This window comes from Alnus glutinosa, chromosome 14 (assembly GCF_958979055.1).
Source record: "Alnus glutinosa chromosome 14, dhAlnGlut1.1, whole genome shotgun sequence".
Taxonomy (NCBI): Eukaryota; Viridiplantae; Streptophyta; class Magnoliopsida; order Fagales; family Betulaceae; genus Alnus; species Alnus glutinosa.
Window position 1 is genome coordinate 12751558 of NC_084899.1, and position 13166 is coordinate 12764723.

General features: G+C 38.9%; 1 pseudogene; it reads right to left on the reverse strand.

The window, feature by feature from the left end:
* Positions 1-751: 751 nt before the first annotated feature.
* Positions 752-10989, reverse strand: LOC133856718 (uncharacterized; annotated as a pseudogene).
* Between the last annotated feature and the right edge of the window lie 2177 nt (positions 10990-13166).

Genomic DNA, 13166 nt, shown 5'->3' on the forward strand with positions numbered 1-13166 from the left:
TAACTGATGGCCAGGGATTCCCTTTTGTTATATACCCTTTTGTTATGTATTTTTGGGTGTAGAACACTACAGGGCGAGAAGAACCTCGTGGAGCAGTGCGGCTGCCCATTTAAGCGTTTCGAACAACTTAACATTCCTTCATTTGATGGGATACAAGATCCCATGGATTGCGAAAATTGGCTAAAAGACATAGAAGAAATCTTGTGACTCGCACACTGCACGGAAGGGAACAGAAAGTTCAATACACTGCCTATCAACTAACCGTTGAAGCCAGATATTGGTGGACTGCCAAAAAGGTGTTATTAATTCAAGATTTGGGCATTGAGGAGGCAATTTCTTGGCCATTATTCCATAGGGAGTTTCTCCATCAATATTTTCCTAAAATCCTCAGGGACGCCAAAGCTCGAGAATTTATGGACTTGACCCAAGGCAATATGACTGTCGCTCAATATGCCGGTCGCTTTAACGAATTAGCTCGCTTTGTGCCGTACTTGGTAGCAGATGAAGAAAACCGAGTGAGAAAGTTCAAGCTAGGCCTCAACGAATCCTTGATCAGGTTGTATGTTTCAAAATCATAGATTTTATGGAATTAGTCAACAAGGCCTCTTTGGCCGAAGACAGTATCAAGAAAAACGCTCTCGTAATGGCTGATACAAGAAAGAGGATAGCACCTCCAATGAAGAGCAATCAACCGTCATGGAAGCGAAAGCCGAATGGGGTCAACCCTGTACCCATCTTTTCTGGAAACAGATCAGCGCCATTCAATAGCCAATTGTGCCCCAAATGTAATCGCTCTCACCAAGGACCATGTTGTATAGGGAATAACAATTGTTTTCGATGTCGACAAACTGGACACTTTGCACGAGACTGCCACAAGGCAAAGGAAGAAAACGGACAGCTACGAAAGGGAAACGGACAGAAGCAATTTACTCAAGCTAGAGTATACTCCCCTCACACCAGGCGACGCAGAAATAGAGAATGATAGGTGTAGAACCATTAGGGATAGGTGTAGTAGTATCTACCAAGTAGGAATATCTGTGGTATTCACAAAAACGATTAGTAAATGCCCTATTGACATAGATGGGAGATCCATACATGGGTTCGACATCATCCTAGGTATAGATTGGTTGTTGAGCAATCATGCAATAATCGACTACCATCACAAAGAAATAATTTTTAGGCTACCATCAGAAGCTGAGTTTAAACTCATAGGGACAAAGGTGAATTTTGCTCCGCTAATAATTTTCGGCAGTCCAATGTAAAAGGAGGTTGTAGGACGGATGTTAGGCATATCTGGCATGTCTAGTAGAAACCCCACGAGAAGAAAAGAAAATTGAGAAGATACCTGTAGTTCGGGAATTCTCTAATGTTTAATAGAGAGATCGAGTTCTATATTGATTTAACTCCTTGAGCTACACCAATATCAAGAGCACCATACTGGAAGGCGCCAGCAGAATTGAAGGAGTTGAAGGATCAATTGCAATATGAAAATTAATATGACTTCTAATTTATCAAGTGTGTGCAATAGTGTGCAACAAAATATCAAAATGTGGAAAATAAAGAGACATATATTTTGTTGACGAAATGGAAATTCAATTAAGAGAAAAATCACCCTGGGGCAGTCAAACCCAGGATATCCGCTATTCAAAAGACAAAGCTAGTACATAGATAGTAACACACACATACCCGATGCATCGATTGTATCTAGCACTCTGACATGTAACCCAACACGGACGCCTCCCAACCAAGTCACCTACTTGAAGGGGTCTTGAAATGGAATCCTTTATCTTAGGACCAACCCTTAAGATAGACTTCAGTTCAGCACAACAATAGCACTTGGCAACGGCTTGAGAGTGAGCGGATTAGCACAATAACTCTAAAAATAAATTCTTCAAGCATTACCGAATTCACTACCGAATTCTTACAAATTACATGCTTAGGGGTCTTTATTTATAGGCCATAAAAACCCAAAACTGAGTCTGATACGATTTTTCTAGGAGGCGTCAGGACGGTAACTGAGGGCGTCCAGACTGACAACTGTGCAATCGGGTTTCCAAATTCACTTGTAATTCTCTCCTGAATAGGGCCGCGTCCAGACGGTGTTGCCCTAGCATCCGGAAGGTTGCACTTCAGCTGCACGCAATTTTCATATTAAGGCTTGAGCGTCCGAATGATTGAATTTGTGCAGCACACTATTTCCATATTAAGGCTTGCGCGTCCAGACCATGGAGACTGACGTCTGGACGGTTAACTTTGTATGCACGACTTGCCTTATCAAGGATAGCGTCCAGACGGGAACATGCATCGTCTCATCCGGACGGTTGCTGCTATCTTCCCATATCTGTGTTTTGGAAAGAAATCTTTTGACTTGTCAAACATTGAAAGGCATCCGGACGTGTTGCTGATATGTCCGGACACATGCAACCGAGAACATTTCAAAGCTTCTGGACACAAAGGGACGTCCGGATGGAAAGTTCTCGTCGTTCGAACGGAAAGTTCTTGTCATCCGAACGGATGATGCTTTGACAAATGAGCGTTTGGATGGAATACCACATCATCCGGATGGATGCAAGGGAACTGAACTACACTATTTTGAATCTTGCACAAAGTCTTCTTGATGCTCATAATTGAAGTGTAGATTCTGAATAAAATAACATCCCTGTATAAAAAGCATCATTACATAGAAGTAATTTTGTCCAACAGAATGCAGCCAATCACAAACTAACAAACTCCCATTTTAGCCATTCTAGGACAAAAATACTTGACTAGTTAAAAATGCAATCCCGGTCCAAAAATAAAAATGCTCCCCCTTTTTGTCTCAAAAGGACAAAGGGTAAAACAGAGTATGAAAACCACAGCCATAAAATACTCCCCCTTGTTGTCTTAACAGAACAAGGGTAAACAGATTATAAAAAATTCACAAACAAAAACGTTCTAAAATCCAAAACAATAAGAATAATAGAGAAGAGTCTGCAAGTGGCCCAAAAAAGAGGAACAAAAATCCTGCAAGTACCAAATCCTGTTGATCCATTGAAATCAAGTAACGAAGAGAAAGCTGTACAAAAGGCTGGATTTGTACTACTTCAGCTTCTAGCTCCGGAAGTTGGGAACCATTGACTGAAAAACCTTCAGTCTCTTGATTTTGGCAAAGCCTAAACCTGGTTATCCGCAGATTGACATCCTTTAAGCAACTAGTCTGCAAGATAGAGGAGATTCATCACTGAACCTCTAACTGGTATAGATTTAAGGGAGATGCTACGGAAGGCTCTGCATGAGCGGGGGTTAGAGCTCATCTAAAACCTGAGACCTTTGGAAATATGAACATATGACGTCAACAATAGTCTGTTTTCTAAAAGATCCATCTATCAAACACTGTGTTGGGAGCCGCTGGATGACATATTCGTGAACCAAGATTAAACAAAATTATCTCCAAAAGTACCATTACCATGAAAAATCAGATCCTATTAGTTCGAAAAAAAATGTGGTATTTATGACGGCTGTCAAATGGAAGTCAAAGGAAAATATAAGAAGTAATGCAGCAATTCATAAGGCATACATATATTAAGATCAACCAAGCATACAGACAGAATAGGTTTTTCATGCACAATATCTCAAGAAAATATCTCAATCAACAAATATTCCTATATTCTAAAAGCACAAAAACTTAAAAGAATAAAGGAAGACACAAAGAAGATCATGGAATGAGAAGAAATGTACAAAGAATGCCAAAATCTAGGGAGAACATGACATGATAAATCAATAAAAATGCATAAATGTGTGTATGGCAGAGAAAGAAATGCAATCTTAAACCTGTAGAGATTCCGTCGGGACGTGTCACTTAACTGTCCAGACGGCTACTGCTAGGTCAGCGTACGTCAAGACTGCTCTCATTCGGATGTAAGAATAAGTCCGTCCGGACGCTTCACACTGAAAATCTGAAACTGAAGAAAAATTTCCAGAAAAATATTTTTCCCTAAAGTTAGCTTCAGAACACGCATATATAATCAACTGATAAAGCAGTCAAATAGCACTACAAAAATATAAATGAGAGTGAAGTATTCAATAAGTACAAATTTTCCTACAAATTTTACTCAACTCATGTAATGCGTGTGTGTGTGTGTGTGTGTGAAAGCTTTCTCAGTAAGGTATGAAATTCACCGATATGACTTAAAGCAACCGAATTTTCTAAACAAGAGAGAAAATTAATGATAGATCAGTCAAAAGTCAAACCTTATTATTTACTAGGGCCTAGTCACCTTCATCTGATACACTCCCCTAATATGCAACACCTAATTGTTTTACTTGTACCATGAAGGACAAGATGAAATTTTTACTTGCACCATGAAGGACAAGATATAAAGCTAATTCAGCACAGAAGCAGTAAATATATACATATAACAAGGAATTTAGAAGAATAACTGCTTGTTTCTTGTTGGTGCAACCTAGAGAGAATGCCAGAATTTTTAGGCTCTAGGTTCAACTAGTAAATTGGTCAATTTGACCATCTTAGCAAAAAAAAAAATCTCTCTTTTATCAGAATTTCCAGAAGCTAAAAATCAGAGTAAAAAAAAAAAATGTACCTTAGGGGAGTTTTGAATAGTGCACAATTTTTCATCGTTTGAGAAAAGCAACTATCTAGCATTAAAATGCACAGGAAAACTTAACAGATATCAGACATAAACTTTCGATCATATATAAGCATATTTAATCAATGTACAACGAACTAAGATATCAAGCAAAAACACATGCAATATTTGAAAAGCTAAAAAAAAAAAAAAACAACAACAACAACAAAAAAACAACAAAAATTTGCTAGATGACAATGAATGCAAAAACACTCCTAGCATGTGTGGTAAGATCAAACCTGACCTCAAGGAGAGAGGTTTGGACATACCAAGAAGAAAAGCAACCGCCTGATGTGCTTTTTCTGTCATCCCCAAATAATACCTGTAAATGTTTCTCAAGACAATAAGAGAAAATATGGGGATAAAATAAACGGTTCCTCAAACAGAATGCAAGGCATGAATAACATATGACATGATAAACTATGCAATGCAAACATACTTGACATGCACTAGAATTTAGGAACCAAAATCCTAAGCATAATAAGACTTCACCTTTGCTAGGTGAGTCCACTCCCCTTCAAGGGGTGAATGGTCTCATCATTCTAGACCCATACCTGCTTGACCCGTGGAGATGGTTTGCGGGTCATGTCCATGTTGGCCATACTCCTTAGCATACCTTGTATTAGGCTCAACAATTTTTCATAACCATAGCTGCCATTGGGCTTCTACGGCTTTTTCTTGTAGCGCCTTGATTTGTTCTTCTTTGTGATATGAACTCCACCAATAAATGTGATGAAACCCGATAGCAATGATGGTTTGAAACCCCAAGATCGTGTAGACAAGAATTGTTGAGGCTTGACCCGTCACCTAACTAGATGAGAAACCAAGACTACGAAGGATTGAAACGCCACACCAAGAATCTGAATCTCTTCAAGAATCAAGGTGATAAGTTTGGTTGTTTGAACGCCACAAGATTAACTTGATAAGCTCAAAAAGTTCTTTCAAGAACAAAGAGGAACACAAGACCTCACAATAATAATTTTCTGAAAACAAAATTCTATATCCCTTACAAAATTCGTTATGCCCATATATATACTTGGAACAACCCTCCAAGAATAGGAAAAGTCTTAATTATAGCTTTAAAAGCAACACAAGTGCCAACATAAACAAGTCCCAATATTTTTAGGTCTCTTTGGACTTCTAGAGGCAACCAAAATAACTAAATGACTAAATTCATAACCAGCCAAGACCAAGTTCATTCCCCTATTTAATATCCTTGAAACTCAACGAGTTCACACCCTTTAATGGTCAAACCAAGCTGGTCACGTTTTTGCATGCTAATTATCCTCTTCAACTGCTTTGATGACATGGACTAAGCCTTGATTATTATTTGAGCCCATCTTGGTCTTTTTAGAATCAGCCCAATTCTCTTGGATTAGCCCATTTAGTGCTTCCTTGAAACGTTTGGCTCTAAGTCTTGTAATTGGGCCACTAGGAAGTGACAAAGGGTCTTGCACAACTTCAGCCCCATTCCCATGTGTATGATCAGCATGTCCAGCTCCTTGGTTTCCATCATTCTCCCCCTCTTGAGAAGGATTTGTCCTCAAATCATCACCTACATCAAATGGAGACAAATCAGCAACATTAAAGCTTGCACTAACACCATACTCACTCGGTAAGTCAAGCTTGTAGGCATTATCATTGATGCGCTCCACTACTTGGAATGGTCCGTCACCCCGAGGTAGGAGTTTTGAACGCCGTTTCTCTGGAAAACATTCCTTCCTTAAGTGTAACCAAACCCAATCTCCTGGTTCAAATACTACCTTCTTGCGTCCCTTGTTGGCTTGATGGACATATTGTTGAGTCCTCCTTTCAATGTTCAGCCGTGCCTTTTCATGAATCATCTTTACAAATTCTGCCTTCTTTTTGCCATCTAAGTTCACACGTTCACTCAAAGGTAAAGGAGTTAAATCCAAAGGTGACAATGGGTTAAAGCCATAAACAATTTCAAATGGTGAAAACTTAGTTGCAGAATGTATACTTCTATTGTAAGCAAATTCAACATGTGGCAAACAATCTTCCCATGTTTTCAAATTCTTTTTAATGATAGCACGCAACAAAGAAGACAAAGTTCTATTTACTACTTCAGTTTGACCATCCGTTTGTGGATGACAAGCAGTAGAAAACAACAATTTGGTTCCCAACTTTCCCCACAAAGTCTTCCAAAAGTAACTCAAAAACTTTGCATCCCTATCAGAAACAATGGTCCTAGGCATGCCATGTAACTTAACAATTTCTTTGAAGAACAAATCAGCTATATGTGATGCATCATCAGTTTTATGACAAGCAATGAAGTGTGCCATCTTGGAAAATCTATCTACCACCACAAAAATTGAATCTCTCCCCCTCTTAGTCCTAGGTAAACCTAAAACAAAATCCATAGAAATATCAGTCCAAGGTTCACTAGGTATTGGCAAAGGGGTGTACAAACCATGGAGTTTCAACTTAGACTTAGCATGTTTACACGTGATACACTTCTCACAGATTCTTTCCACATCACGTTTCATATGAGGCCAAAAAAAATGATCATGCAAAATTCCTAAAGTCTTAGCTACACCAAAATGACCCATCAAACCACCACCATGAGCTTCTCTCACAAGCAATTCACGCAAAGAACACATAGGCACACACAGTTTATTTTCCCGAAACAAAAATCCATCTTGCCTATAAAACTTATCAAACGCCACTTTTTCACATGCATTGAACACATCAGCAAAATCAGAATCTTGTGCATACAAATCCTTAATATATTCAAAGCCAAGCAATTTTGTATCTAAAATGGAAAGTAAAGCATACCTTCGGGACAATGCATCAGCCACCACATTTTCCTTACCTTGCTTGTATCTGATCACATAAGGAAATGTTTCAATGAATTCCACCCACTTGACATGGCGTTTGTTCAACCTTTGCTGTCCTTTCAAATGCTTCAAAGATTCATGATCTGTGTGAATCACAAATTCCTTTGGCCATAGATAGTGCTGCCAATTTTCCAAAGCCCTTACCAAGGCATACATTTCCTTATCATAAGTGGGGTAATTTAGGGCTGCCCCACTCAACTTTTCACTGAAATAAGCAACTGGATGACCACCTTGCATCAAAACAGCTCCAATACCTATTCCTGAAGCATCACACTCAATTTCAAAAGTTTTAGCAAAGTTAGGTAAAACAAGCAAAGGTGCATTAGTTAACTTTTCTTTGATCAGATTAAATGCATTTTCTTGTTCTTTTCCCCACTTAAACGGCACATTTTTCTTGATGACTTCAGTAAGAGGGGCGGCTAAGCTACTAAAATCACGCACAAACCGTCTATAGAAGCTAGCTAAGCCGTGGAAACTCCTCACTTGGCTGATTGTTGTAGGCGTTGGCCACTCTTGGATTGCCTTCACCTTTTCCTCGTCCACCCCAATTCCTCTCTTACTAACAACAAAACCAAGAAACACAAGCTTATCCGTGCAAAAGGTGCACTTCTTGAGATTAGCAAACAACTTTTCTTTCCTCAAGATTTCCAAAACAGATTTTAAATGCATCACATGTTCTTCCAAGTTTTTGCTATAAATTAGGATATCATCAAAATACACAACTACAAATCTGCCAATAAATGCACGCAAAACATGGTTCATCAAACGCATAAATGTGCTTGGCGCATTAGTTAAGCCGAAAGGCATCACTAACCATTCATACAAACCATATTTAGTTTTAAAAGCAGTTTTCCATTCATCACCTTCCTTCATCCTAATTTGATGATATCCACTCTTAAGATCAATTTTTGTAAAGACACAAGAACCATGCAATTCATCCAGCATATCATCTAACCTAGGAATAGGATGACGATACTTTACCGTTATGTTGTTGATGGCCCGGCAGTCAACACACATTCTCCATGTTCCATCCTTCTTAGGAACTAATAGCACCGGGACCGCACAAGGACTCATGCTTTCACGCACATACCCCTTCTCCAATAATTCACCTACTTGCCTCTGAAGTTCCTTGGTCTCCTCAGGATTGCTCCTATAAGCAGGTCGGTTAGGAATTGATGCACCGGGTATGAAATCAATTTGATGTTCAATCCCTCGGATTGGAGGTAAGCCACTAGGTACCTCTTCGGGAAAGACATCTTCAAACTTCTGCAAAAGAGAAACAATATTGCTCGGCAAAGTACCGACGAGATCATTAGTACATAAAAGAGCCTCCTTGTACATGAGTACAATAAGGGGCTGGTGTGAAAATAATGCTCTCTTGATCTCACTTTTTTTTGCAATGTAACTGAATTTTTCCTCTCTTGCTCTCACTATGGCCGAAATCCTCTCTCTTTCTTTTTCACTCTGATCAATGTTTTTCTCTCTTTCTTTTTTTTTCAACTCTTTTTTTCCACTTTCGGCCTTCCTTTCTTTTTCTTTTTTCTTTTCATTTGATCTTTGTAACTTTAGTTGGTCCTCCATGACCTGTTTTGGAGTTAATGGCACAAGAGTAATGGGTTGCCTTTTAAGAGTGAAAGAATACCTATTTGTGAATCCATCATGCGTAACCCTCCGATCATACTGCCATGGTCTTCCCAACAATAAATGGCATGCATGCATAGGAACCACATCACAAAGCACCTCATCCTCATATTTGCCAATGGATAATGCCACCAACACTTGCCTTGTCACCTTGATTTCGCCACATTCATTCAGCCACTGAAGCCGGTAAGGGTGAGGATGTTTCAAGGTGGTTAAGGCCAATTTCTCCACCAAATAAGTGCTGGCTACGTTTGTGCAACTCCCACCATCAATAATGACGCTTCAAACTTTGTTATTTACAAAGCACCGAGTATGAAACAAGTTTTCCCTTTGGTTACTTTCTTCCTCCTTAACTTGCACATTGAGAACTCGCCTTGCTACCAATAAATCTCCAACCACAGCATTTTGCTCATCATCGGCATCCTCCAAAGGTGGCATGTCATCATCATCTACTTCTTCCTCATTCTCTGACTCAAGCTCTCCTTGGGCGTTTATCACCATCACCCTTTTGTTTTCACACTGGCTGGCTATGTGTCCCCGCCCCTGACATTTAAAACACTTAATATCACGTGTTTTAGAAATAGAAGCCTCGGTGTTACCTGAAGTAGTGGTGGTTGTTGGTTTGGCATTCTTAGAGGGTTCAAATTTTTGCTTATTTTGAAGCTGCTCGTCCCTTTTTGGAGCTGTCTTCCATGGGCTGGTGGTAGCCATAGGTTGTCCCCTCCTAGCCAATCCCTTTCGTTTGAATTGTTCCTCCACTTTTATGGCTTGATGCACCATATCTGTTAACTCAACATAGTGCTGCAACTCGACTATATCTGCAATCTCACGATTTAAACCGTGCAAAAACCTAGCCATGGTGGCTTCTCGGTCCTCTTCTACATTAGCCCGGATCATTGCTACCTCCATCTCCTTGTAATACTCATCCACACTCTTGGAACCTTGAGTTAACTTCTGCAACTTTTGATACAATCCCCTATAATAATGGTTGGGTACAAAACGCCTCCTCATAAGCATTTTCATCTCCTCCCAAGTGTCCACGGGTGGCTCTCTATTTCTCCTCCTATTAATCAGTAATTGATCCCACCAAACAATGGCATAATCTGTGAATTCAATTGCAGCCAACTTAACCTTCTTTATCTCCGAGTAGTTGTGACAATCAAACACCATCTCCATTTTAGTTTCCCACTCCAAATAAGCTTCAGGATCATTTTTACCTTGAAAAGACGGAATTTTAATCTTTATGTTTCCTAAATCATTATCCCTCCTAGGCCTACCCATCCTAGCTTCTCTATTCCCATACCCACGCTCAAACCTGCCTCGGTTCAAATATGGCTCATCAAATTCCTCCAACTCCGCCTCTTCCTCAACATTCCGCCACGGAACACGCCCACCTTGTTGCCTATTGGGATTGTCTTGTTGCTGTCCCCTAGGAGTTTCTGCTTCTACCCTGTCCAACCTCTCGTGAATAGGTTCTAATTCAGCCCTCAACATACGCCTCATCTCCCCTAACAACGCTTGCATTTGGAGGTTCGAAGCTGCGGGTTGTCGAAATTCTTCGGTTGTGTCTTCTTCTTGATTATTGGACATGTTTAGAATCTGCAAAACAAGGTTAGAATCCTCACAAGCACTCCCTCACGTGTTTCACTCAAGAATTAATACACTTACACTCGTGTTTTCACTCTAAACGGCTTTTACCCTCTTTTGGTCTCACACACTCTTGCCTTTTTCCACTCTTTTGTGTCTTCTTAGTTCTTAATCGAACTTCAAGAAACTAATTCAAAATAATCCAGCAGCAATTGAGAAATAACCAAAACTCATCAAAAAGGTCAAGAACTTGAATAATGTGAGAAACAAGATAGAAAGGAAGACATTTTCTTACTCAGAAAGGTCAAGAACTTGAATAAGGTGAGAAACAAGATAGAAAGTAAGAAATTTTCTTACTGGAGTCGAGTACTTTTTCTTTTCTTCTTTTTTTTTTTTTTTTTTTTTTTTTTTTTTTTTTTTTTTTTTTCACAGCAGGGAACAGGAGATTAAAAAAAAATAGAAACAATAATAAAAGATAGTCAAACTTGCCTTAGAACCAAGGCTCTGATACCAAAATGATATGAACTCCACCAACAAATGTGATGAAACCCGATAGCAATGATGGTTTGAAACCCCAAGATCGTGTAGACAAGAATTGTTGAGGCTTGACCCGTCACCTAACTAGATGAGAAACCAAGACTACGAAGGATTGAAACGCCACACCAAGAATCTGAATCTCTTCAAGAATCAAGGTGATAAGTTTGGTTGTTTGAACGCCACAAGATTAACTTGATAAGCTCAAAAAGTTCTTTCAAGAACAAAGAGGAACACAAGACCTCACAATAATAATTTTCTGAAAACAAAATTCTATATCCCTTACAAAATTCGTTATGCCCATATATATACTTGGAACAACCCTCCAAGAATAGGAAAAGTCTTAATTATAGCTTTAAAAGCAACACAAGTGCCAACATAAACAAGTCCCAATATTTTTAGGTCTCTTTGGACTTCTAGAGGCAACCAAAATAACTAAATGACTAAATTCATAACCAGCCAAGACCAAGTTCATTCCCCTATTTAATATCCTTGAAACTCAACGAGTTCACACCCTTTAATGGTCAAACCAAGCTGGTCACGTTTTTGCATGCTAATTATCCTCTTCAACTGCTTTGATGACATGGACTAAGCCTTGATTATTATTTGAGCCCATCTTGGTCTTTTTAGAATCAGCCCAATTCTCTTGGATTAGCCCATTTAGTGCTTCCTTGAAACGTTTGGCTCTAAGTCTTGTAATTGGGCCACTAGGAAGTGACAAAGGGTCTTGCACAACTTCAGCCCCATTCCCATGTGTATGATCAGCATGTCCAGCTCCTTGGTTTCCATCACTTTGGTTTGCCACTCTAATTGGCAAGAACAAACTTTAGCTGTTGTTGTAGATGTCGTGGAGCTTGAAGTGCCGTCGGAGGTAGAGTGCCTGATGTAGCTCTTGTTGGCGGCTCCTTTTGAACCTTCGACTTCTGAGCCTGGAGCTGTGGACATTTGGGTCAAATGTGACATGTGATACCGCAGTGATGACAGGTGGGCAGGCTTCTTTTGTTAATGCTTTTTGACAGTCTCTGCAGATTTAAGGTTAGCATTCCCACAAATAATATTACCCTTACCTTTTATATGCCTCCTATGAGGAAGGAACATATTTAGATGAGGAAGAATTTTCAACTTTACATTTCCTCAGAGCATCCTGCTTAATCCAAGACCTGTGGGATTTTAACAAATAACAATTTGGTCTAATATGACCAATCTTCCTACAATTATGACAAGTAAGAACAAATTTACCTTGTGTTCCTAATTCCTTGAATTTTGGCGTCACAAGATTATTTAAGCAAGAATAACAAGCTATATCTACTATCACTGGCTTAATATAAATAGAACCTAAATCAGAATCAGAAGTATGTAAAGTAGAAGTACTCAAATCATCAACAATTAAAGCAGGCTTGTTAGAAATATCTGAATGAATACAAAGCATGCTTTTTAAATTATCACTAGAGAATCTTTTCAATTTATTCTCAAGTGCATTAATAGTATTAAGCAACATGATATTCTCAGATTTCAAAGAGTCAATCTAAATCTGTGATTCAGATAAATGAACAATCAAAGACTCTTTTTTCTTGCTTCACCTTTTTGAGCTCTTTATTGGAGTTTTAGAAGTTTTACATAATTTATGAAAACCTTAGAGAGCTCAATATCAGAATTCTCTTTAGATAATTGAGAAAAATTCATGATAAAAGGTGTTAATAGAAAAATAGTAGTCACAAGAAGATAAGGATCACACTCAAGAAATAAATCCTTTAAACATAGTGTACTTGCTCTAATACCAATTGAAAATTAATGACTTCTAATTTATCAAGTGTGTGTAAGTTTGAGGGTTTTATTGAATCATCGTGGTTGTAGTATGAATCTGAGGTTTTAATCGATTCATAGGGTCTTAACAAGAGAATTCCTATCAATAATAAATAAA